At 36.8% G+C, this 23,813-nt stretch overlaps 1 long non-coding RNA gene across 1 annotated transcript; it reads right to left on the bottom strand.

The window, feature by feature from the left end:
- Positions 1-2,587: 2,587 nt before the first annotated feature.
- On the bottom strand, positions 2,588-22,453 carry LOC131402624 (uncharacterized). Its single transcript, XR_009218826.1, has 4 exons — positions 22,337-22,453; positions 13,070-13,133; positions 3,988-4,083; positions 2,588-2,750 (listed from the first exon to the last, which is right to left on the bottom strand). It is a non-coding gene; the product is annotated as an uncharacterized LOC131402624 (long non-coding RNA).
- Between the last annotated feature and the right edge of the window lie 1,360 nt (positions 22,454-23,813).

The raw sequence follows: 23,813 nt of genomic DNA, 5'->3' as shown, positions 1-23,813 counted from the left end.
CGATAGCCTAAACCAAGGTTTTTCCACTTCAGCATTTATTGACATTTTGGGCAAAATAATTCTTGGTTGTAGGGGCTATCCTGTGCATTGCAGGATGTTGGTAGAATCCCTGGCCTCTACCTCCAGATGCCAGTAGCACCCACCAAGTGGTGACAATGAAAAAATGTCTGCAGATATTGTCAAAGGCCCCCGGGAGAGCAAAACTGTTCTTTGTTATGAACCACTAGCCTAAACCAAGGAGTTAATAGAGAGGAAGGTTAAATCTGTCAGCCTTGGTGAGTGACAACGAGGGGTGAGTGAGAATGAAGTGCCTAGGATGACTCTCAGGTTTGCGACCTGGGCAGAAGAGCGGGAGACGCACATAAGCAGACTGCAGGGCATCCAAGGGAGGACGTCCAGAAGGCAGGTGGATACATGGTAGGGCACTCCTGGGGAGAAGTATGAGTTAGGGACAGAGACACTAAAGTTAACAGTGATAGCTATGATTGCATGAATAGCAGAAGAGTAAGGATGGAACCCAGGAGAAGAGTAATATTTAAGAGGTGGAAGAAGAGGAACCTGCAGAGGAGACTAACAAAGACAGTGAGAGAAGTAAGCAGAGTCAGGAAGAGAATGGGGTCACAGAAAACGTTCCAAGTAAGAGAACTCAGTTAAGACACCCAAATGCCAAGGAAATAAGTGAAATAAGGCCAGAAAAGCATCCACTATGACCCAGTGACCTAAACTGACTGAAGCCAGCACAGCTACCGGAAGTACTGGGAAGAGGAGCAGGGTTATAAGGTGAAGGAGTGAGTAGAGGCAAACGAGGTACTACACCTAGAATGGACCATGCTTTTCAGAAGTGTAGCCACAAAGAGAGAGGCGATGGGAGGCAGACAGGGGTGAGTGGTGAGGGAGAGTTTTTGCTTGTTTTTTTAATGATGAACTTCATTGTGTTTATGTGAAGAAAAAGAAGCTGATTTGAGTTGGGGAAGCAAAACAGCGGGAAGGAAGAAGTAGGGAAGATGAGGAGACAAAAAGAAAGAGATAAAAACAGACACCTATCTATCAGGGAAGAAGACAAATGATACACCAAGAATCCTAGGAACTAAAAGAGAACAGGATGAGGTGTACATATGGAGGGTTAGCCTTAGAATGAAGAACAGACAGCAACTTCTGGGAGACAAGAGAGATGGAGGTAAGTATGGATGAAGGATAGATGCAGTGGAGGAGGCCAAACAGAAATGTAAGGCTAACAAGTAGAAAGTGAGAAGTCAAGTCTGGGAACTTGAGTACAAATGGAAAAAATTTTGAGAAGCTTATAAGAGGAGTCCCTGGCAGGGTCACATAGCAGAACTAACAAGCAGTGAAAGCAATGATGAGAACTGAACCAAGATGGATGTCCTAAATCCGGGGTGGCATCTATCCACACTGCTGTGGCCTTTCTCAGTGGTGCTCAGCAATAGGTGGGAAATAGAGAGAGCCTGCTGGACTGATCCAAACTTGAAAGTATGCAGGGTGGTAGTTACAGGGGGTCCAGTTCAAATGTAAGTGCTGTAAATCAGCACAGGAAAGGTATTAAATAGAAAAGAAACATCTCAAGGTGTTTAAGAGATAAACGGATCTTTTGGCTTAATCTAACAGACTGCTGTAAGGTTTCAAAGATGTACACAATACAATGGCTCCTAATGCTCCCAAATGATAGTCAGTTGTGAAATTAAATAAAATGATAAATAGTGTGTCTCGCTGTTCTGCAAAACTAAATGTATACTAAATTTTAAAAGAGTATTTAATTGTCAAACAAATTACAAGGTACCATGCTGCCTGGACATTTTTTATATACAGATTCATGGGATTTTCCCTATCTTCAGTGAATGAGTCAAAATTATGACAATGCTTACAAAAGTAATTTTCAATCTACCCCACTAATTGTATTCAGCAATGTGGAGGCACGCTTACCTTTTTGGGGGGTGTTATAGTTTTCTGGACAGCTTAAAAACACCTAGTATAAATCTAGATATAGTGGTACATATGTATATTTGAAATAGAAAATATTTTAAAACTAATTATTTAGAGGACTATATTTCAAAGGGAAGTGTCTAAGTGAAACAAACAAAAAAAGAGCATTTGCTTAACAGATTGAAAATTGGATCACAAATAGATATTTTCTATTACATGAGACAAATGGTATGAAACAGGCAGGCAGAGTTCTGAAAGTGTGAAAGAAGAATTATTCACCCGATGAATCAATATGGCTCCATATGAGCAAATGGGCTTCACTGGTGGTAAGAGCTAACACTTATCAAGTGCTTACGATGTGCGAAGCACCGATCTAAGCATTTTTACATATACTAACTCATTTAATCCTCACAAGAACCTCAATAATAGGACCAATAATAGTAGGTACTATTATATTACCAATGAAGAATATTAACACAGAGAGGTTAATTAACATGCCCAAGGCCAGACAGCTAGTAAGTAGCAGAGCCAGAAGTCAAACCCAAGAAGTCTGACTCCTCAATCGGTGCTTTTGACCACTCTGTTATGCCCTGATATGGAATAGTTTTTGATACCTTCATTTCAGCTGGTTTGTAGCAGCGTATGTTGGGATCTTCCAGTGATGTTCTATATCCATCTCTCAAGAAACGTTTAAATCCATATTTTCCTTTTAATTTTCTAACCACTTTATCAAGTGTCTGGCTAAACAGAACTTCATCATCCAGGGCAAATGCAGGATAAGTGATGCAGGGGAGCAGGGCAGCATCTGTGTTCTGGCAGCAATAAAAAAAAAGAAGGGACTGTAAGTGCCTGCAGTGATATGATCAACACAGCCCAAGGAGAATCATGGAGATGAAAAGCCGATAAAAATAAGTCAATAAATAAGGAATAGATAATAAAAGGTAAGTAAATAAGAAATAAGTCAATAAATAAGTCAATAAAAGTCTTTAACTGACAGTGAGATTGCTGTGCTACAAGGGACACACAGACGCTTATATGGTATGGTTTAGTGAAGCTTACAGAGGAGATAAAACTTTATTCACCAATAAGGAGTATTTTCAAGGTTCAACACTGGACTCAAACTTTAAGATATTAATTAAGGCAGTGTGTAAAAATTTAACACCAATAACTAATCATTAAAACTTAGTTTCTCATAACAATTTTTTGGTATCAGTGAAAAACACAAAACAATCTAAATGTCCAACAATTAGATAAGTAAATTAGCAGCCATTAAAGTTTATATTGTAGAAACATTTATTGATCTGGAAACATGTCCATTCATAGAACCAGATTATCAAATATTATGAACAATATTCTCCCAGTATTATAAAATGAAAAGTATATATGTATATAAAAATATATAAAAACATATAAACACAAATGTTGTCACCCTAAGATTATAACTGAGTGGTGGAATAACGAGTGGATATTATATTATTATTACTTGCTTATTTGTGGGTTTTGTTTTTCTTTGATCATAATCCTGCATTACTTCTATAAAACAGTTATTTTTAAATAATTAAATTATTCCATTTTGAGTGTTTTCTAAGAATAGAGCCATAAATAACCCCTATAAAAATCCGCAATTGCGTACTATAGGCATATAAAAGTTTATCAGCCAAAAAAAATTGTGACTCGAATGAGAGAAAAGAAGCATGAAAAATAATTTTATTCAAAAGGAATATAAATTATGAAAAATATTTTTCTAATATTCTGTGACAAAAAAATTCATTTTGGTATAATGTTGCTACTCCCTCCTGAAAAAATAAAAGGTCTACTTTTCTCCTGTTCTACAAAAGACTCGAAAGACAAAGCAGCTGTGTCCACAGCTCTGCTCACTTCCTGAACAAGACCTCCACAGACCAGGCAAGTGAGAGGCAACGTCTATTCTCTCTTCTCTTCTCTGCTGGCAACCTCTAACATTCTGGAACACATTCTTAGAAAAGTAAACAAAATTACATAACAATCATAAACGATAGCTCTTATTAATTTATTATAAAAATATCTCACATGAGATCTTGATTCTCTGGGTAAGAGTGAGCACAAAGTTTGCCTATTGCGATTGTGAGCATCGAGATCCACAAATATAACCGACCAAGAACAGCCCTGGAACAAGAAAGAGAAAAACATTTCCTAAATTAAGAAAAAATGACTTGTAGAACATTGGGCATTTTGACTGTAAGAAATTTCACAAAAACACTAACACTGGTTGCATTGAGAGTGGCATTACAGAAGATTTTAATTTTCTTTTTTTATACTTTCAGCACTTCCCAAATTTCTTGCAATAAACATTCATTTTATAATCATAAAAAATGTTATTTTTACATTTCCCTATTTCTCCTCAGTCTTCTTATAAATCAAAATGTATTGATTGTAAGATACCTAATCAATTAAGGATATTCATGTTAATAAAAATACAAATAGTTTACTCACATTTTTGACAAGGAATAAAACAAGAACCAATTTGAGTTCACAAAATCTGAATTGTACAGTCCTAATAAAGAATGTTGATTATATGATCAAACTAAGCAAATTTAGATACAATCTAGAATTATAGATATAAAAACTACTTGATTAAAATATAGAGACAGGAGAATCTCAAATAATAAAAATGCAAATAAAAGCTAATATTCACTGTGTGTCAGGCACTGTGCTTTATGCTTCACATGGATTATCTCATTTAATCCCCATATATAGAGGATTATTATCCCCATTTTACTGAAAAAGATGCTAAATCTTAGTTTAATAGAGCACGGGTTCAAAATCAAGTCTCTAACACAGAAGCCCACACCTTAACCACTAAGTTATACAATTTCCCACAATAAAAAATATCTTTCAAGTAAGAGCCAAAAAACTTGAACAAAAAGACAGGTGTAACAAAAAATGTCAATTGGTCTGCTAACCAAGTTAAAAAAAATTTAATATTTAGCCATTAGTGCTTTCCGTATTTATGAGCATAGCCATAAGTAAACATAGCTTTGTTCTTTTACTGGGGAGCTAAACATTTTGAAAACACAGAGAATGAAACTGGAATACAAATACAGCTTCCATTATAAGAGAATACTCAGAAAAACACATGGGGAAGGGAAGAAGAGAACTATCATTCTAATTCTCACCAACTTCAAAGACGCATTCACTCTGAAACTAAAATACCTCAAATCAATCACCTAGACTGAAACTCAATGTCTAGTGGTACTAGGCCCTACCTCCAAATATCAGACTCACTATATGTACATTTTTCCTGTTAACCCACGTACATACATGAGTATTAGCTCATAAAATAGAATGATTTCTCAGGCCGGCCCGGTGGTGGAAGTGGTTAAGCGCGCACGCTCCGCTGCGGCAGCATGGGGTTCGTCGGTTCGGATCCTGGGCGCGCACCAACACACCGCTTGGCAAGCCATGTTGTGGCGGCGTCCCATATAAAGTGGAGGAAGACGGGCACAGATGTTAACCCAGGGCCAGTCTTCCTCAGCAAAAAAAGAGGAGGATTGGCAGATGTTAGCACAGGGCTGATCTTCCTCACCAAAAAAAAAAAAATAGAATGATTTCTCATTCATAATATCATTTCTTAAATCTGTTTTAACTCTGACGAGTAAATTAATAAATGAAGAAGAAATGAGTGAGGCTGTCATTCTACAACCAGATTAACACTAAACTGTCCTTTCTATTATTTGAAATTCCCTAGTTTTCATATCCACTGACAAAATTGAATTCAACAAAGCTTCATGCGGTATCTGCCACTGTCAGAGTGATGTGTTCTCTGCTTTGAGGAAAACAAGATAGAACTTGACCTCTGCTCTCAAGGAGCTGACCCAGGTGATATTCAGTCCTAACCAGATGAATATTAAACAAAACAAAAAGACTGCACATGGCAGGCAATACATGACGATGTACCAAGATATGGGCCTATGTACCAAGTGAGTGGCTTAGATGAGAGAATAATAATGATAATAAATCTCTAAAGGTAACATAAAAAAAACAAAATAGGGAACCTGGGATACTTCATGGAGAAGGCAAGGACCAAAGCTAGGATCTGAATTTTTGTGGGAAGGGGAGCAGGCAGGGTAGTTAGAACAAACAGCAGAGAAATGAATAGGTATGAGATGTTGGGAGCCTGTGAATACACAAAATAACAGGACTTATAATTTATCTTTAGGCTCATAATTAATAAAGTTAATTGCATGCCAAATCAGTCTGCCTTGAACTGAATTTTTAAAAGATAAAATCTAACTAGTGTAATTTATAAATAATGAAGTGAAATAGCAAATTTGGCAATTCTTGCCATTATCTGATTAATATAAACAAGCCAATTTCTATTTTCTGGCCACGAATAAATGGTTTATTTATCTAAATTCATCAAAGTATTTGTTCAGGTTTCTTCCTCTGCCAGCCTCTAAGAAATATGCACAAAGGGAAAAATAATTTCATAATATTACTGGATTTTAACAGTGAGAGCAAATGCTAGTTAACTATATTGTGTGGCTGTCCTCTTAAAAAATATACCATGCTTAGGCATAGGGCCAAGATTCACAGGAAGATAAAATTCACCATAAAATTCACCTAAGACCATGGGCACCTATTCCTCTTCAGAAGCAAATTTTTAAGAAAGTCATCAAGGAGACCCTACTTATGGAATTAATTATCACCAACTTTAAATCATCAGACACATTAATTTTATGCCTGCAAATTTCAAAGGAAGTTTGATATGTCTGCATTGCTTTGAATGCTCTGCATAACATGAGCAATTTCTCTAGTCATTACCTTTTAGATTCTGGCCTCAGCTCATTTGTCAGTATTGTGATTTCTCCAATCAAAACCAGGAATATGAAAGGATGTTTTATATGTATATGTCACTCCAAAGTATCTGATTAACACTGTATATTTTATTTTCATCTTCCATTTCCTGAAATTATCACAACTCTACCATCATATCCTGACTCCATCTACAGAGCATATTTTAAGACTGATAGCTCAAACTGTATTCCCAAACTGAGTTTCTATGACTACTTTCTAGTAAATACACTAGAAGATGATTCAACCTAACCACTGTCATGGGGACTTGAGTTCCAATGGTGGGGAAGAGCTGCACTGAACCATCTACCTCAGACTCCATGACTGCAACAAACACTTTTGAGATGGTACCTAAAGCCAAGGGTGACATCTATGACCATAAGACACTGCTGATCTCTTTAGTCTCAATTCAAAGGGAAATGATTTGAAGGATTGTCTGGGCCTTTCTTTACCCCATCAATCACTTCTCTGAACCTGAGCTAATAGGCTTGCTGCCACATAGCATCAAAGCATAAAACAAGATGAACCCACTCAGTGTATCTACTACACATGATTTCTGTTCTTCTGAATGCAAAATCATACCACAGAACTACCATCAGGAGACTTTCTTCCCTAGTTCAGCATTAAGCTGTTCTTGAGCTCCGTGGCAGAGCCTGGAGAGCAGGATTCTTACAGAAAGGATATTTACTGATGGGAATTACCCCTCTGCATCATGGCTGTGGTGGCAATGGGCATGTAAATAGTCAACTTTTACTTACTGGCCCAACAGTAGCTTCCAGCAGCCCCTCTCACAAGCCATGCTTCTCTTTTCTACAGAAGATTCTACTCACATGCGTTAAAAGAACTTTCCAACTACAGAGCGAGGTGAACCTGAGTAGTAATTCTTAGGGTTTCAGAAAGGGGAGAGCTGAGACTCAGACCCAGGAACCACAAAACTGTTGCTTAGCATGTCTATGACATTTGCTGAGTGTGAATTATAATTTATTTAAAAATTATTATTTAAATAGTGTCAAATATCACTTAAATATTATATATGTCACTATATTTATAGAGAACATATTTGAAAGTATGATGAAATATGTGATTCTCATATTGATGAGTATGTTTCTAAATGCTCCAAATTAGCCTTTATTATAAACTTATCACTAAAGACATTAGGCCATTTTATCACATTTTCTTCTTAGATATTTTCTGCCAAAGAAAAATAACTTGCTTTCACAGGGAAGATTTAAATGATAAGGTTTTTTCCTTGAATAATAAGACAAGTCTGACATTTTAAAAAAAAGAAGAAAGGAAGTGTAAGAACACATAATAACCATTATCAAAGCTAAAAGCTTATTCCACCCAACAATTTTCCATAAAAATAAAAATTAACATTTATCTTATCTCATACACTGAAGCACAAAAAGGGCAAAAGGCAAGCCTTTCACGCTGTTTGCCAAGTGGATGTCTCATTCAGAAGTTCAACAATTAAGAAGAAAATAATGTGGTCAAAAGGTAAAAACTTCCAGTTATAAAATAAATAACTCATGGGGACGTGATATACAGCATGGTGACTACAGTTAACAATACTGTACCGCATATTTGAAAGTTGCTAGGAGAGTTGATCTTAAAAGTTCTCACCACAAGAAAAATAAATTTGTAACTACGTGTGGGTTTGGATGTTAACTAGACTTATTATGGTGATCATTTCATAATATATACAAATACTGAATCACTATGTTGTACACCTGAAACTAATATGTTGATTACACCTCAATAAAAAAATTAAATTTTTTAAAAAAGAAGAAAATGGCTTAAAAGTTTTCAAAAGCAAATGCACAGTTCTCACCTCTAAAGGTAGAAAGCATTCAAGATTTAAGATTTCCTGTACTAATAGTTGATATTCCAGATTCATTACCAAGTGGCTTTGGTTTAATTCCTGTTCTGCCTCTTTGTTGCATGACCAGTGAAAAGCCACCTCAACTCTGTGACCACTCATTTTGAGAGAAGGGCCCTTCCAGCTCCAAAGATCTAAGATTGTCTGAGTTGCGATCAATAGGTGTACTTTTTCAAAGCTCTAAATTAATTTAGTTAAAGACACATGATCAGGTCTTCTAAAACACTACATCAACAGTTTTTGGAAATAGCTGAGAATATTCATCTGATCTGAAATCCCTCAAATCTTGAGGAGGTTTCTATAGGTTTTCATTTGAATAAAAACATTTCTTTGTTACATCAGTTCTTTTCCCAGCCACTGACTTCTAATTAGACCACAGCCCATTGAAGGACATGGAGCAATATGATAAAATGATTAAACACTGAAAAGATCATATGCACTCTTAAATGTGCTACTATTTAGCAGGTATATTTTTAACTTTGCTGTAGAGGTGGGAATTTTAACATTAACAAAGTCAGGTTTCTGTAATTCTCCACATCAGAAACAAAAATGAAAGGGAATTGGTAAAACTAGGATACTGTTTGATATTATCCAAAAAAAAGGAACATGGAGAGCTCCACTTGCAACATGTGACATCTATGTGGCTAAAGGAATAAGACATTATTTGTCTATATTTCCATCCAAAATACTCAACGAATAGTCAACTCGGCAAACATTTGGCACACAGCTCTGCTGGGAATGGACATGAGCTAACCAAGGTCAATATTAACTCTGCTTAGAGCAGTCGTTCTCATCCTTGGCTGAACATTACAATTCCTGGGCAGTTGGAAACATCTCAAGGCCAAGGTCTCCCCCTAGACCAATTAAATCAGAATCTCCAGGGGTAGAGCCCAGCAATCAGTATTGCAAATAATTCCACTGTGCAGCCAAGACTGAGACATTATGGCTGAGGAACAATTCTAGCAGTATATTTATAACTCAGAATCAGAAAGTATAGTAGAGCAATTCAGTGCTTTTAGAGTTATGGCTAAGAGATCTATGAAAGCTTCCTGGGAAAAGTAGGCTGAAGACAGAGCCCTGAAACATGGGTAGTTAGGAAAGGTAGCATGTATACGTGTGGGCTTCTATGTAGGTGGAGGCATATATGTAGTATATATACCAGACACATAAGCAACATACACTAAGACTCAGGGACATCAAAGGAGATGGCACGATTGCAAAAAAGAGCTGACCAATACCTTATAATGTCCAACCTAGACACAAAACTCCATTCAGCACACTACTTGGTATGCCATGGAAGGCAGAAGAGCAAGACCTGTATCTTTCCAGACTGCTGCTGTAACACTATTGATTTAGTCCATGACTCCTCTAAGTCTCCTTGAAATACTCTCTAGAAGCTTTTCAGTCCAATCTCTTCATTTCCGTTCTTTAACATTACCAGTACTTCATTAACAATAACAAGAGATAATATTTATTGAGGGTTTAATCTTTGCCAAGCACTATACTAAGCTTTTTATTTGCATGAAAACCTTCTGAGTTAGGTCCTAGTATCATTATCTCTATTTTTTTAGTTGAGGAAGCCGAGACAGGTAAACAACTAGCCAATGTCACAGAACTCACTAGTGGGAGTACAGAGCGTACAGTGAGTCTCCTGACTCCAAATACAATGCCATTCTTTTTTTTTTAATTGAGGTATAATTGACGTATAACATTATATTAGATTCAGGTGTACAACATAATGACTCAATATTTGTATATACTGCAATATGATCACCACAATAAGTCTAGTTAACATCCATCACCGTACATAGTTACAAAAATTTTCTTTCTTGTGAAGAGAACTTTTAAGATCTACTCTTAGCAATTTTCGAATATGCAATACAGTATTATTAACTATAGTCACCATGATACACATTACATCCCCATGACTTATGTTATAACTGGAAGTTTGTGCCTTTTGACCCCCTTCTCCTATTTCACCCACCCTCCACCCCCGACCTCTGGCATCCACCAATCTGTTCTCTGTATATATGTGCTTGGTGTTTTGTTGTTTTAGATTCCACATATAAGTGAGATCATATGCTATTTGTCTTTCTCTGTCTGACTTATTTCACTTAGCATAACGCCCTCAAGGTTCATCTATGTTGTCACAAATGTCAAGATTTCATTCTTTTTCATAGCTAAATAATGTTCCATTGTATAGTCATGCATCACTTGATGATGGGGATATGTTCTGAGAAATGTGCTTTTAGGCACACTGTATGCTGTTCATCATTGTGTGACTATCACAGAGTGTACTTACACAAACCTAGATTGTATAGCCTACTACACACCTATGCTACATGGTACTAATCTTATGGGACCACCATCATATATGCAGTCCATTGTTGACCAAAACATCGCAATGCGCCACATGATTGTATATATATTTACCACATTTTCTTTATCCATTCATCCATCGATGGACACTTAGGTTGTTTCCATATCTTGGCCATCGTAAATAATGCTACAATGCCATACCTTTATGCCATGTTTATGCCTTTATACCTTTATGCCATACTCCTTCCTTCCTTCCCACCTACCTATCTATCTAATATACCTATATACATACACAAACACAAACACAGACATACACACACACATATACACACACAAATTCATACATACACACGTACACACTAATTTAAATGAATGTACTGAGAGTGAGGCAAGGGTGAAAAGGAAATGAGAAGTACTGAAGGATACATGTGGGACTTCCATGAGTATGTTGACTCTTCCAGTGAGAAAGAAATGTTGACATAAGCCAAGAGATCAGTGCCAGAGGCACCAAGAATCTCCAGGAGAGGCATAATATTAATAATCATGATTTCGATAGGCTCACACCCCTCAAACCCCCATGAGCTCTGATCTCTCCATTTCTCCAGCCAGAGGTCTTGAGAGAGGAGGAAGAGTGTGGGAAGTGGGCGATTTAGTCTTGGGCACCCAAAATAAGGTGCTGCTCCCCTCTTCCCAATCCGTTCATGTCTATGTTCATTCTTCATTCTTCATGTCCTGGATGTAAGCAGAGTCCATCCTCCAAGAGGAAGTTAGAGTGAGAACAGAAGTGAGTTTGTGGATGTAGGGAGTGAAAGAGAGGCAGTTGTACTATAACACTTCAACTTAAAACTTTCTTAAATTCAAGACTTCGGGTACATAGTATTACAATTGCCATAACAAAAACCATGTTACCTTTTGCATATCTGCATAACTTTCTAAAATGTATTTTTACTGACTCGGCATTTTAATTGGTTGTTGTTTTTAGTGCCATCAAGTCCGTTCCGACCCCTAGTGACCCTGTGTACCAAAGAGCAGAACCCCGCCTGGTCTTTTTGCTCCATCCTCTCACCTTCTGGTGCTGTATCAGATAATGCTCCAATGCTATTCATAGGGTTTTCATGGCCAATTTTTTCAGAAATGTGTGGTCATGTCCTTCTTCCTAGTCTGCCTTGGTCTGGAAGCTTCCCTGAAACCTGTCCACCACGGGTGACCCTGCTGGTATTTGACATACCAGTGGCATAGCTTTCAGCATCACAGTAACACATGGCTGCCACAGTATAACAACCAACAGATGGGTGGTGAGGTTCCCTGACCAGGAAACGAACTCAGACCACAGCAACGAGAGTGCTGAATCTTAACCACTAGACCACCAAGCATTTTAATAACTTAAGGTTAATTATAATATCAGCTGGAAACCGCCTTTGCCCTCCCATCTTAAGAATCTTTACAAAAATTGCTAAAGACAATTAGCCTAGTTCTTGATCCAGAGTAATAACCTGTATTCCTACATTTTATTCCCTTTCATTGACAACTCAATCCACGGTCACTTGATTGGGTGCAGAAACTTGTTAAAGATCTTGTTTTAAGAAAATTTAAGGCAACCCTTAGGATTTCTCTTTTATCCCGAAGAAAATGAGATTTAGACATATAATTACAGCCAGTTGAGGGTTAAGCTAGGATTAAAATTTCCAATTCTTTGGCTGCACATATTACACAAATTCCCCTCTACATAAGATTTACATTAAGTTGAAACCAACATGAGAACTAATATGGAAAATATATGATATATAAGGCTAGGAATATTTAAAACTGTGAAAGCTCAACAAGAGACCTGAGGAAAAAGCTAGGGAACAAAGACAATGAGAATTCTTTATGAAGAGATTTTTTTTTTTTTCTAATTAAGCAATGTTTTTTAGTTAGAAAACTAAAATTTAACCGGCAAATCATATTCAAAGGAAAGTCTGTTCAACCATGGTCTGCCACATAAATTTCAGACATTCTCTGATCATAAGGAACAACTTGGTTAATGAATGGCCAAATTAATTAAAAACATAATTCAAATAAACAATCACAGTTTATTGTTACTATTGCTGTTTTTTTTACCTGGTTGCCAAAGAGGTTGAATCCATTAATTGCTTCTAGAGCTGCTTTTGCTAAGCCAACAGAGCTAAAAGAGAAAAGGAAATACTTTATAACTCTAATATATCTGGCTACAAAATAAGAACCATTATCTGATGAATATTCACAAGTAAGTTTCTTTATTAAAACTTAGAACAACTTCTGTAGGAAGAATAATGTCTAAGAGATCGCAGTCTGACATTTCACTATTTTAATTTCTCTTTTTTATAGTTAGTGATCTTCTGGGAAAAATATTTCTAAGTTCACCTTGATCTAGGCAAATGGTCATACTATTGATGGGAGTAGTTTTAATTCCAGTATCATTTATATTCACTAACTCAAGAAAAAAAAAGATGAACTTTAGAGGAAGGTATATTATAATATGTGCACAGTAATAACAAGGTTGCGCATCATTAGCTCAGATCAATGTAAAAGAGCTTTTCTGATATCAACTCTGAGCCTTAAAAAAAGTTCTTGCACATCATACACTTACCACGGAGTGGGGTTTAATATACCCATTCAAATACTCTTTGCTTAGAGTCCAATAAAATAGGCATTACTTTATGCTCACAAAACAACTGATCATCATACCTCTCATTTTTTGCTATATTGTTCTGTTTATAATAAAATACGTACTCCTTTGCCCTCTCAAATGCCACATACAATAGTGCTGGAAAATGGGAAGACAAATTTCATTAAAAATATGACTGTCATCTTATAAATAACATTTAAATATTTTAGATCTAATATCCAGTTTATTTTACTTATTGCATTTTTTCTGTTTTTATTAAAAGCAAATGCATATGCTATTAATATCATTTAAAATTAATGATCAGTCATCATTTCAGCATTTCTCTAAAGGAGTGATTATCAAAGTGTGGTCCCCAGAGCAGTAGCATTATCTGGGAACTTGTTAGAAATGCCAATTCTCACTCCTCTCCAGGAGTGGGGCCCAACAATCAGTGTTAAAAAGCCCCCCAGGGGGTTAAATGCACTTTAAATTTGAGAACCACTGTTCTAAGCTATTCGAATCATCATTATCTACATTTTCAATGGGTTGTTTACATGAAATGTTCTCAAGTATGCATTACTTTTAATACAGGATAGTAAATAGGTGGGAAACCTTTTAAAATACATGGATGGGGAAGTGGAGTAGACATAAGTTTCCCTATTTCTCTCACTAAGTACAACAAAAAACCCTGGACATCACATAACAAAAATAAAAAGCCTCAGAAAGATGGAAAGGCAGACTGGCTAGGAGCCTTAGGATTCTAGGAACAACACTTGGTAAGTTCCCTGAGTTTCCTTTTTGCCTCCAATATACCAGACTTAGAGCTAAAGAAGCCAAAAACCAGGAAATGCCAGTAGGTGTATTAAAAAAAGCCCCAACAAAAGCCTGCTCTCTCTAGCTAAAGGACCAGGAAAAGGATAGCCTAGCAAAACACAATAGACAACAACCACTCAAAATTTAGACAGTTTAAAATTTAGAGAAGAACCACTCAAGAAAAGAAAACTGTGGCCCTACCCCCACTCACTCCTGTAAAGGCTAGTGGGGAACCTAGACTTCTACATTGAGTCTATAATAAGGAACTGCACCCAACCTGCAACCCTCTCAGCTGCCGTGTGGTGTCAGAGAAGTCCAAGAAGGAAGCCAAGACTTTCATTACCAATGAGTGTTAAGAAGTCTCCCCCCTCACACTTCAGCGTCAGTGGAGAACACACGGAAAGCCTAGACTTCCACACCTGCTTGCCAGTAATGAGGTGAACCTACCCTTCCTGCTGGGATGGCATCAGAGGAGGTCCAATGGAGAGTCAGTACTTTCACTAATGCCCAGCTGCAAAGAGGCCATATCCTCTCCCTGTTCCATAAGTAGAGGCCAACTGGGAATGAGTAATGAGGCACTCCTATCCTTCCTAGCCAAGGAGGTATCAGTGGAGGCCTACTGGGGAACTAGGCATCCCAACTGGACCCAGCAACAATGAAGAGTCTCCATCTTGGATATCAAAGAAAAACCTAGACTTACATTCCTACCCAGTAGTAATGAGGTGATGACCCTGCCCCCTTCCCCTGGCAGAGTGGTGCCAAAAAAATATAGCTAAAATAGAAAGTTAAAATAAGATTCAGGGTGTTACAACATAATACTCAAAATGTCCACATTTCAATCAAAAATCACTGATCATGTCTAGAACCAGACCCAGCCAAACTGAATGAAAAAGGACAATCAATAGATGCTAACACTGAGACGAAAGCAATGTTAAAATTATCTAACAAAGATTTTAAAACAGCCATAATAAAAATTCTTCAATGAGCAATTATAAATATGATTGAAACAAGTGAAAAGATAGAAAGCCTCAGCTAAGAAACAGAAAAGTGTAAACAAAGTTTTTACAAGTGAAAAATTACAATAATAAAAATTAAAAGCTCAGTGGACAGGATTAATGGCAGAATGGGGGAGAAAGGGGAAACAATAACCAAATTGGAAGATAAAACAATAGAAATTATCCAATCAGAACAAAAGAGAAAAAAATTGACTAGAAAAAAAAAACGAAGAGAGCTTCAGGGACCTTTGGGGCTATAACAAAAGATCTAACATTCATGTCATTGGACTCCCTCAAGGAGAGAAGAAAAAGGGCAGAGCTAAAAAAAAAAGTACTTGAAATAATGGCAGACAACTTCCCAATTTGCAAGAAACAAAAAGCTACAGATTCAAGCAGCGAGTGAAACTCAATCAGAATAAAATAAATATATCCATGCTAGGCACATCAAAACTTTTGAAAACTAAAGACAAAGAAAAAATCTTTAAAGTAGCCATGGACAACATTTTACCTATAGGGGAAAAACAACGGAATGACAATGAATTGCTTACCAAAAACCATGAAGGCTAAAAGGATGTGGCGCAAGTGTTTTCAAGCATTGAAACAGAAGAACTGTCAACCCAGAATCTTATACCAGTAAATATATCCTATTTGTTTATTTATTTACACAAGACATTCCCAGATGAAAGAAAAATAAGAAATCTGTCACCAGTAGATCTACCCTAAAAGTATGACTAAAGTAAATTCTCAAAACAAAATGATTGCAAGCAACCAACCAACCAATCAACCTTGGAACAATCAAAAAGGAAGAAAAAATATAGTAAGCAAAAATATGGGTACACACGATAGGCTTTTCTTCTCCTCTTGAGTTTTATAAATTATGTTTGACAATTACAGCAACAGTTGTAACACTGTGGGTTCTAAATGCATGTGGGAAAAATATTTATGATAACTATAATATAAATGGGGGAGCGTAACAAGACATAAATGGAGGTAAGACTTCTATATTTGCCTCCAGTGGGTGAAATAATGACCGCGGTACACTCAGTTTATATATATAATGTAATACCTAGAGCAATCGCTAAAAAGCTATACAAAAAGATACCTTCAAAATCATTACAGATAAATCAATACGCAATTCTAAAAAATGCTGAAGAACCCACAGGAAGGTAGGAAAAAGAAAACAGAGAAATGACAAGGCCTAGAACCTGAAGGAATAAAGTCCAAGCGAAAAATATGTGCCAGTTTAAAACATGTCTGCAAATTCTTTGACAGTCTTCCCATCAAGAGGTGGACTCTTATTCCCCTCACTAGAATATGGCCTGGTCTTACTGACTCTAACAAATAGAATGTGGTGGAAGTTATACTGCATGACCTCTAAAGCTAGGTCATAAAAGGCAATACAGCCCCCACCTGGCCCTCTCTTTTGTGACGCTGGACCTTGGAACCCAGCCACCATGTTGTGAGGAAGTCTATATGAAAAAACTTCATATAAGTCTTGTGGCAGACAGCTCCTGCCAAGGTTCCAGTCAACATTCCGATACCTGAGTGAGGAAGCCATCAAGCTGACTCCAACCCCACCCACAACTGACGGAAAATGCATAAAAGACCCTGAGCAGGAACCACCTAGCTTAGCCCAGCAACCCTCAGAACTATGAGAGTTAATACTAATAAAATATTGTTGTTGTTTTATGCCTCTAATTTGGGGGTAGTTTATTGGCAACAATAGGTAACCAGAAAAGAACCTAAGTCAGGTTCCTAATTCTATCACGTACCCAGAATAAGTAGGCCAATCATACTCAGCCTTGCATGCTCCAAATGGAAACCAAATAGTACCTGCATAAGAATTCTAGACTCCTGGAACCTAAGGGTTAGGAGAGCCCCTAGGGGTCATCTATTCTGACAGTTCATGCAAAAACATCCATCGTCAACTGGTGTTCTTGCTTAAGAATGTGTTCCTGATGTCCTAGGAGTTCCCTTATAGTCCCCAACGCACAAACATTTACATGCATTTAACTGAGTAATACCAGAAAACCTCCACTTACAGTGTGACGTACATGTGTTATGAAGACTGTTTGTAGTATTTTGAGAAGCGAGAATAAATAAATTATTCAAAAGGCAAATATCCAAAAGAAATACTGCACTGGAGGAGATACACGATGTAGCTAACTCAAGGTTTTGTCTTTAACAAGACAGCTAAAGGATGAATTTTGAAATTGTCTTCTAAATAAAGCATTACAAAAAAAAACAAACACTGTACCTGGACTAGAGTAAATGTGGAACTCTTTCTCTTTTAACTTTCTTTCCCAATGCAATTGGTTAAATAATTGGACTTAACTGAAATTCACAAATATGTTACTTTATTATCCACTGGTTATTTAAATCTCTGGCTACAGCAAGCTATTTAGAAACTCAAACATACTCCTAATGTGATCTTACATTTTACTGTCAAATATAATACATACTGTTGTAAGAGTTAAAAATATTTTACTAGCACAAGACATTCTCAGAAAATTAAATTACTCTATAATTAGTTATTGAATATATTAATATTAGGTGAATACTACCAGTAGAACATTCACCAATCTGGTCTTGAAAAGTGTTACCTCAACATTCATTTAACAGGGCTAAAATGAAGTGATGTTCGCTTGGGAGATAGTTTGTAATAAAAGTGGTTTGTTGCATGTTTCAAAGCTTTTCTAGAAAAGATGATGGGTTTGGACTCAGTGATTGACAACCCACCACAGAATCCAAAAAATTCATTGACAAGCATGAGAACTAAATTCACATCCTCCTGCTCATTAACACTATGCTTTAGTTCCCTGAGCCACCCAATCATATCCCCTGAAACAGCAAGAACTTGACAGGACTATAGTTTTAATGGGTGCTGATGAATTGTTCAGTACAGCAAAAATACATAAAATGAAGCAGAACGGAGGGATAGTTGCTTCTATCATAGTTCAATGACTGGAACATCAAAAATGATTTAAGAAGATTAAGTAGTTACTTTAAATAACAAGCACTGTGTGGAATAAAATGGTCACTAAAAACATCTTAAACTGAGTAAAGTGGTGATATGATGGTTACTTATCTGATATTTTAGTGATGGCTTTCTTTATTGGAAAAGCCAAGCGAATAGAACATAAAACCATGAAAAAAAAAAAAAACTGAAAAATCAGATCTAAATTTCTAAATTCTCTTTGCTTCTACAGTCTTCTTTGTACCGCAAATATTAGATTTAACAAAGTAAAAAAGGAAATTATGCTATTAAATAGAAAGTTCTATTTAGGAGTTAATGTTTCAAAAACTTTTCTTTCTATTTGGGCAGATATCCACATTACTAAGTTATTAAGTACAATTTTCCTTTTTCTTCCCAACAGCCAAAAAATTCAAAGTTAGTCTTGGTGAAGGTTCAATTCACATCTTATAGATGACTCATCTCTTCTCCAAAACAAAGAATTTTGGTTTAAAGGTAGTCCCAAGGTGTAGGAATATCCTCACATAAATGAGGAAGGGGAAATATAAAGATTAAAATACTTTAATTCAACTTGGAGCAGCTGAGAAGACTACTTGGATACGTAATTCTGGGGGTTAAGAATTAGTGCTACAATAAATAGGTACCAAAAAGATATATGGAGGAAAATGTAATTAAATCAAATAATATAGGATTTTAAAATACATAGGCATTTGTTAGAGACTGAACAAGAGAAAAGAGGAGAATTAGCTGACACAGTTCCAGACACCCTGGGAGAAACTGAAAGGAGCATGTCACTTGAGGAAAGTCAAGTCAACAGAAAAACCAGGAAAGCAGGGAACACTTGCTTAGGAAACATTTCAAGAAAATCATAGTGAGCCTAGAGCAATGGATCCTTTTCCTAAAGCCCTGAAAAGGGTGAGGCAGCTGCTAGAATGCGGTTCAGATAAATGTAAAGAGATCACCTTTCAGAAAAAAATTCTAGGGTTTATCTAAGAAATACTAAATAATTCAAAAACTTGGACTAAAAGGGATACCAGCAAACCTGGGGCTGAAAAGGGCAGATCAGGAAGGGTCTGATCAAAGCATTAAGCTGAATCAAGCTGTACTGATTACTAAACAAAGATATACTTGAAACTTATAACAGTTTCACCAAGAGCATATACCCTACTGTTCTTTCAAACTTTAGAAAAACTTTTTAAGACTTGAAAATACAACGTGAAAGAGCAGAAACAACTTTGGACTTGGAGGCCAATCACCTGGAATCCAGTTCTGATTCTACTACTTACTGGGGTGTATCATTTAAAGGCAGGGTCGGGGGGAGATCGCTAAACCTTCTAAACCTTAGTTTCTTCCCGTATAAAAGGCAATAATGTTCCCTGCCCGACCTAAATAAAATATATTCTGTAACTGGACAGTGCCACAGATTGCAATTATTAAAGGACCACTGAGAATGGATGCTGAAAAGGGAGGCTCTGACTTCGGAATACTATGTGTGCCTTTTGGGGGCCTAGGGGTGGTAACCTTCTTTGATCAAGTTGCAGCTTAGAAGGGATGTGCCCAGTGTGATAAGGGAAGAAAGGAACATTCACCAAGCCAGTCGCTTTGGCCAAGGCCCTAGTGAGCACCAAGGCAACAGTCAGATTGTGCTCTGTCTCTTCTCTGACTCCTGCTAAGGAGGACCGTATAGTACACAGCTAGAGGGAGAACGGCAAAGAAAGCCAGAAGGCAAAAAGGGTGGTGTGGGTACTTACAGCAAGAGTTACTGTAGACTACTTCAGGCTGTCTGAAATGAGGAGGACAGCTTAAGGAGATAACAGGGTATTGCACTAAGCAGTAAGGATCAGATCCAACCAGGCACAGACAGTTCTGGGATGTCTTACAGCAGCAACAGGCTAAGCAGCAGCTCCACATTCCACTACCCAGGCCTGAGCACAGAAAGATACTGGCCTCCCACCACTACCGCTATCACTGCGTCCCTCAGTGCCAAGTCCGCCTGCAGTGTCAAAATAGACCCTTTTGGCACCAGAGGTGACACATCCAAGAAGGCTTGTGGAGATCTGAGGTCAGACACATTTGAAAAAAATGTTTAGAATTCTTATGGAGAATTGTAAAGTGTTATACCATAGAAAATTAAAAGATCAATGTTAAATGTATAAAACCCATCATCCAAACCTAATGGCAAACTTCATTACCCATCCATTTGAATAGAATTGGCCTGCTACAATTAAGATTAATTTTGCATGCAAAAGGTAGCAAAGAACATCATATAATGATCTTCCAAGCCTTGAAATAAAATCCTTAATGGTTCAATTAAAGATTAGCACCTTAGTTACAAGAAAACAAGTTGGAGCCTGTTTTTTCACTAGAAACCTTCCAACACCTTCACTTTCGAGGATGGTATCTTTCACCCAAGGTTCTTTCTGAGTTTACTACACTTTTTATAAACAGAAAAAATGCTACTCCAAATATTTTATACTGAAAATAATGTCAGTGGGATAACATTGGCATGTATCAAACGGTTATTAAAACGCAGATAAAAGGTCTGATAAATCATAAATGCTAGAAAGGTAAATTTTTAAAAATCACCTTTTCTAATCAAATCCACTTTCTTTCTTGTAATTTGATAATCTGGAAAATGTTGAGAACTTAATTTGGATTATGGCTGAAATATAACATTATCTTCCTATTTTTAATATTTGCCAGAATTTGTTTAATGTCTGAACTGAACTTTCCCACAAATTATTTCTCCACTTCACTGACTTCTTCACTGATTGTTACTATTCTGCTGTGCACTATAAAAATGCCTCATATGAATCATAAAACTTACAGAAAAATGTTTGTATTTTAGTTAACCCAGAGTTAACTGAAGTCCTTTTTGTTTCAATCTTTGTTATTAAAATATTCTTAAATGTGTGAGTACACTTGTATTCTAGTGCTCACTTATGCCAGGTATTCAAATGCTTTACATATATATTAACTCAATCATTATAACAACTTTATAAAGTAGAAACTATTATTATCTTCATTTTATAGATGAAGAAACTGAGGCATGGAGATGATACACAGCTAGAGATCTGGAGCCAGTTTCTATATCTTAGTTTATATCTTATATTGGCTTAGTTTTCTGTGTGATTAGTTCTTCTACCCAAAAAAATATACAGCTGTGGATTCCTCTTAACCAGTGTTTCTTAAACTGTTTCTCTACTTCAAGTCTCAATGATGTAAACTGACCTATAGTTAATCACCTTTAAATTCTTAAATCTTTTAGTGTGAAATGGATAGGACTCATTGAGCTACACTTTTTAGTTAAAAGATGACCTCCTGGGCAAAAATTTACAACATCTGAAAGGTGCAATCAGTCATTAAAGCTATTTCCCTCACCCTAAAGAGTAAAGGAAATTCACAAACTACTAACATAAGTTATCAACTATTCTTGTTTATTCAAACCCCCTAAACCACAGCTCAAGATGGTGACCACACCTCTCAGAGAAAACAATGAATGTTAAGTTTTATATGAAGAGTATAAGTATCTCTGATTAGGACAAAAATCAGCTCTATAACATGGAAGGGAATTTTACATGCAATGTATATACATAGGTGTTTGGCAATTTTAATTTCCTTGATCTTTCAAAGAGTGTCATTGTAAAGAGGAAAAAGAAAATGACTTGGCTGAGCAGCAAGGCCAAGCCGTGGACTGGAGGCTGATATGCATGTACCAACACCACGGGAGGCTGGGAAAGACACCCTGCTCCTTTCCTGCATCTGTTTATCGGCACTGAGAGCAGACTCTTCTGGTTTAATTTTGAGTGAATTTCATCTGCATCACATAGAAAAAAAAAAAAAGAGATGAAATTAACATAGAAACCACAGTTCCCATCTAATACTTTTGATTTTTATTCATATTCAAATTCCACACATTTAAATTAAAAAAAAAAAACCCTTAGAAATAAACAAATTACCTCGAATGTAGCTCTGTGCTGCCATTATTATATTTGCTTCCTCTTTCCCAGACACCAAAATCAGGCACACGGTAAACTCTTTCTACACAAAATACAAGGTTTTGAATAAAAGAGACCTAAAAGAAACGAAATAAAACATAAGGACACATGCAGTAACAGGATCTTTCGATACTGATAAGAACAATTAGATACCGTTTGAAAACCAAATACATACTTGCCTACTAGCACTTTTTTACCATGTTGAAACTCTTGTGATTATTACATTACTATTAATATTCTGCTATACCCGGCTTTTCAAATATAAAGCTTAAAATGAGAACCTAATATTATACCGTACAGATACAGAATTTAAATCCTATCAATGCTCCAACGATAATTCTTCAATGATACACTTATTACTGTTCATGACTACTGTGCATCTTAAGAATTAAGAAAAACATAAAGCACTCTTTTATACTAGATAATAATATTTGGAATCTAAAATAGCCATATGAAATGTTAAATAAGCCTAAAACTTGAGAGATAAAAAGGTATTTCTCAGTTCTGCAACGAGCCAGTCCCATGTTGAATAAACCAGGAGTCTTGGGTCTATTACTCCTGGAATCTAATTTTCCTCCTGCCTTTTCGACAGCTATAGGTACCCATTCTTATAAACTCAAAGCTTGCTCTTGGAGGTAGGCTCCAACCAACAGGTCAGGAGTCACAGCTTCCGTGTAAGGATTTCAAATATTTGATGAAGTTTACACTCTCAGAAGTAACTACGGAAAGCAAAGATTACGGTCAGTTCTTATTTAATAAAACTTTAGTCATTTTAATAAAGGCAATATCTTAAGTGGGCTATGGTCCTGATTATAGGGTTTTTAATTTAGTCATCATGTTTGGTTCAATAAGACAAACTGAATATGTGCATCGAGCCTAGCCTTCATCTCAAGATCCCTCTCAAGTGGCAATATATATTCCCAACTGCCACCCTACACACACATAATTAATATAATGTATATACCTTCAGAATGACAGAATAATAACACTGAAAACCAAGGTAAGGTCCCACCAGTAGACCAGAAACTTTGAGAAATTACAGGAAGACAGAAAGCAGTAGGAAGGAATTGATCAAGAAATCAGAGCAGGAGCCGGCCTGGTGGCGTAGTGGTTAGGTGCGCGCGCTCCGCTGCGGCCGCCCGGGGTTTGCGGGTTTGGATCCCAGGCGCGCACCGACGCACCGCTTGTCAAGCCATGCTGTGGCAGCGTCCCATGTGAAGTAGAGGAAGACAGGCACGATGTTAGCCCAGGCCCAATCTTCCTCAGCCAAAAGAGGAGGATTGGCGACAGATGTTAGCTCAGGGCTAATCTTCCTCACACACACAAAAAAAGAAATCAGAGCAGAGGAAACCATAGCCCCTCAAAATGGTTCTTCATTGTAATCTAGCGTCTCTGGAAAGTCTCTACGGCCAGAGTCAACATATACATTGATCAAGAG

Source organism: Diceros bicornis, unplaced genomic scaffold (assembly GCF_020826845.1).
Source record: "Diceros bicornis minor isolate mBicDic1 unplaced genomic scaffold, mDicBic1.mat.cur scaffold_196_ctg1, whole genome shotgun sequence".
NCBI lineage: Eukaryota > Metazoa > Chordata > Mammalia > Perissodactyla > Rhinocerotidae > Diceros > Diceros bicornis.
Note: the sequence above shows the minus strand (reverse complement) of the source record. Positions and strands in the feature narration are given on the sequence as shown.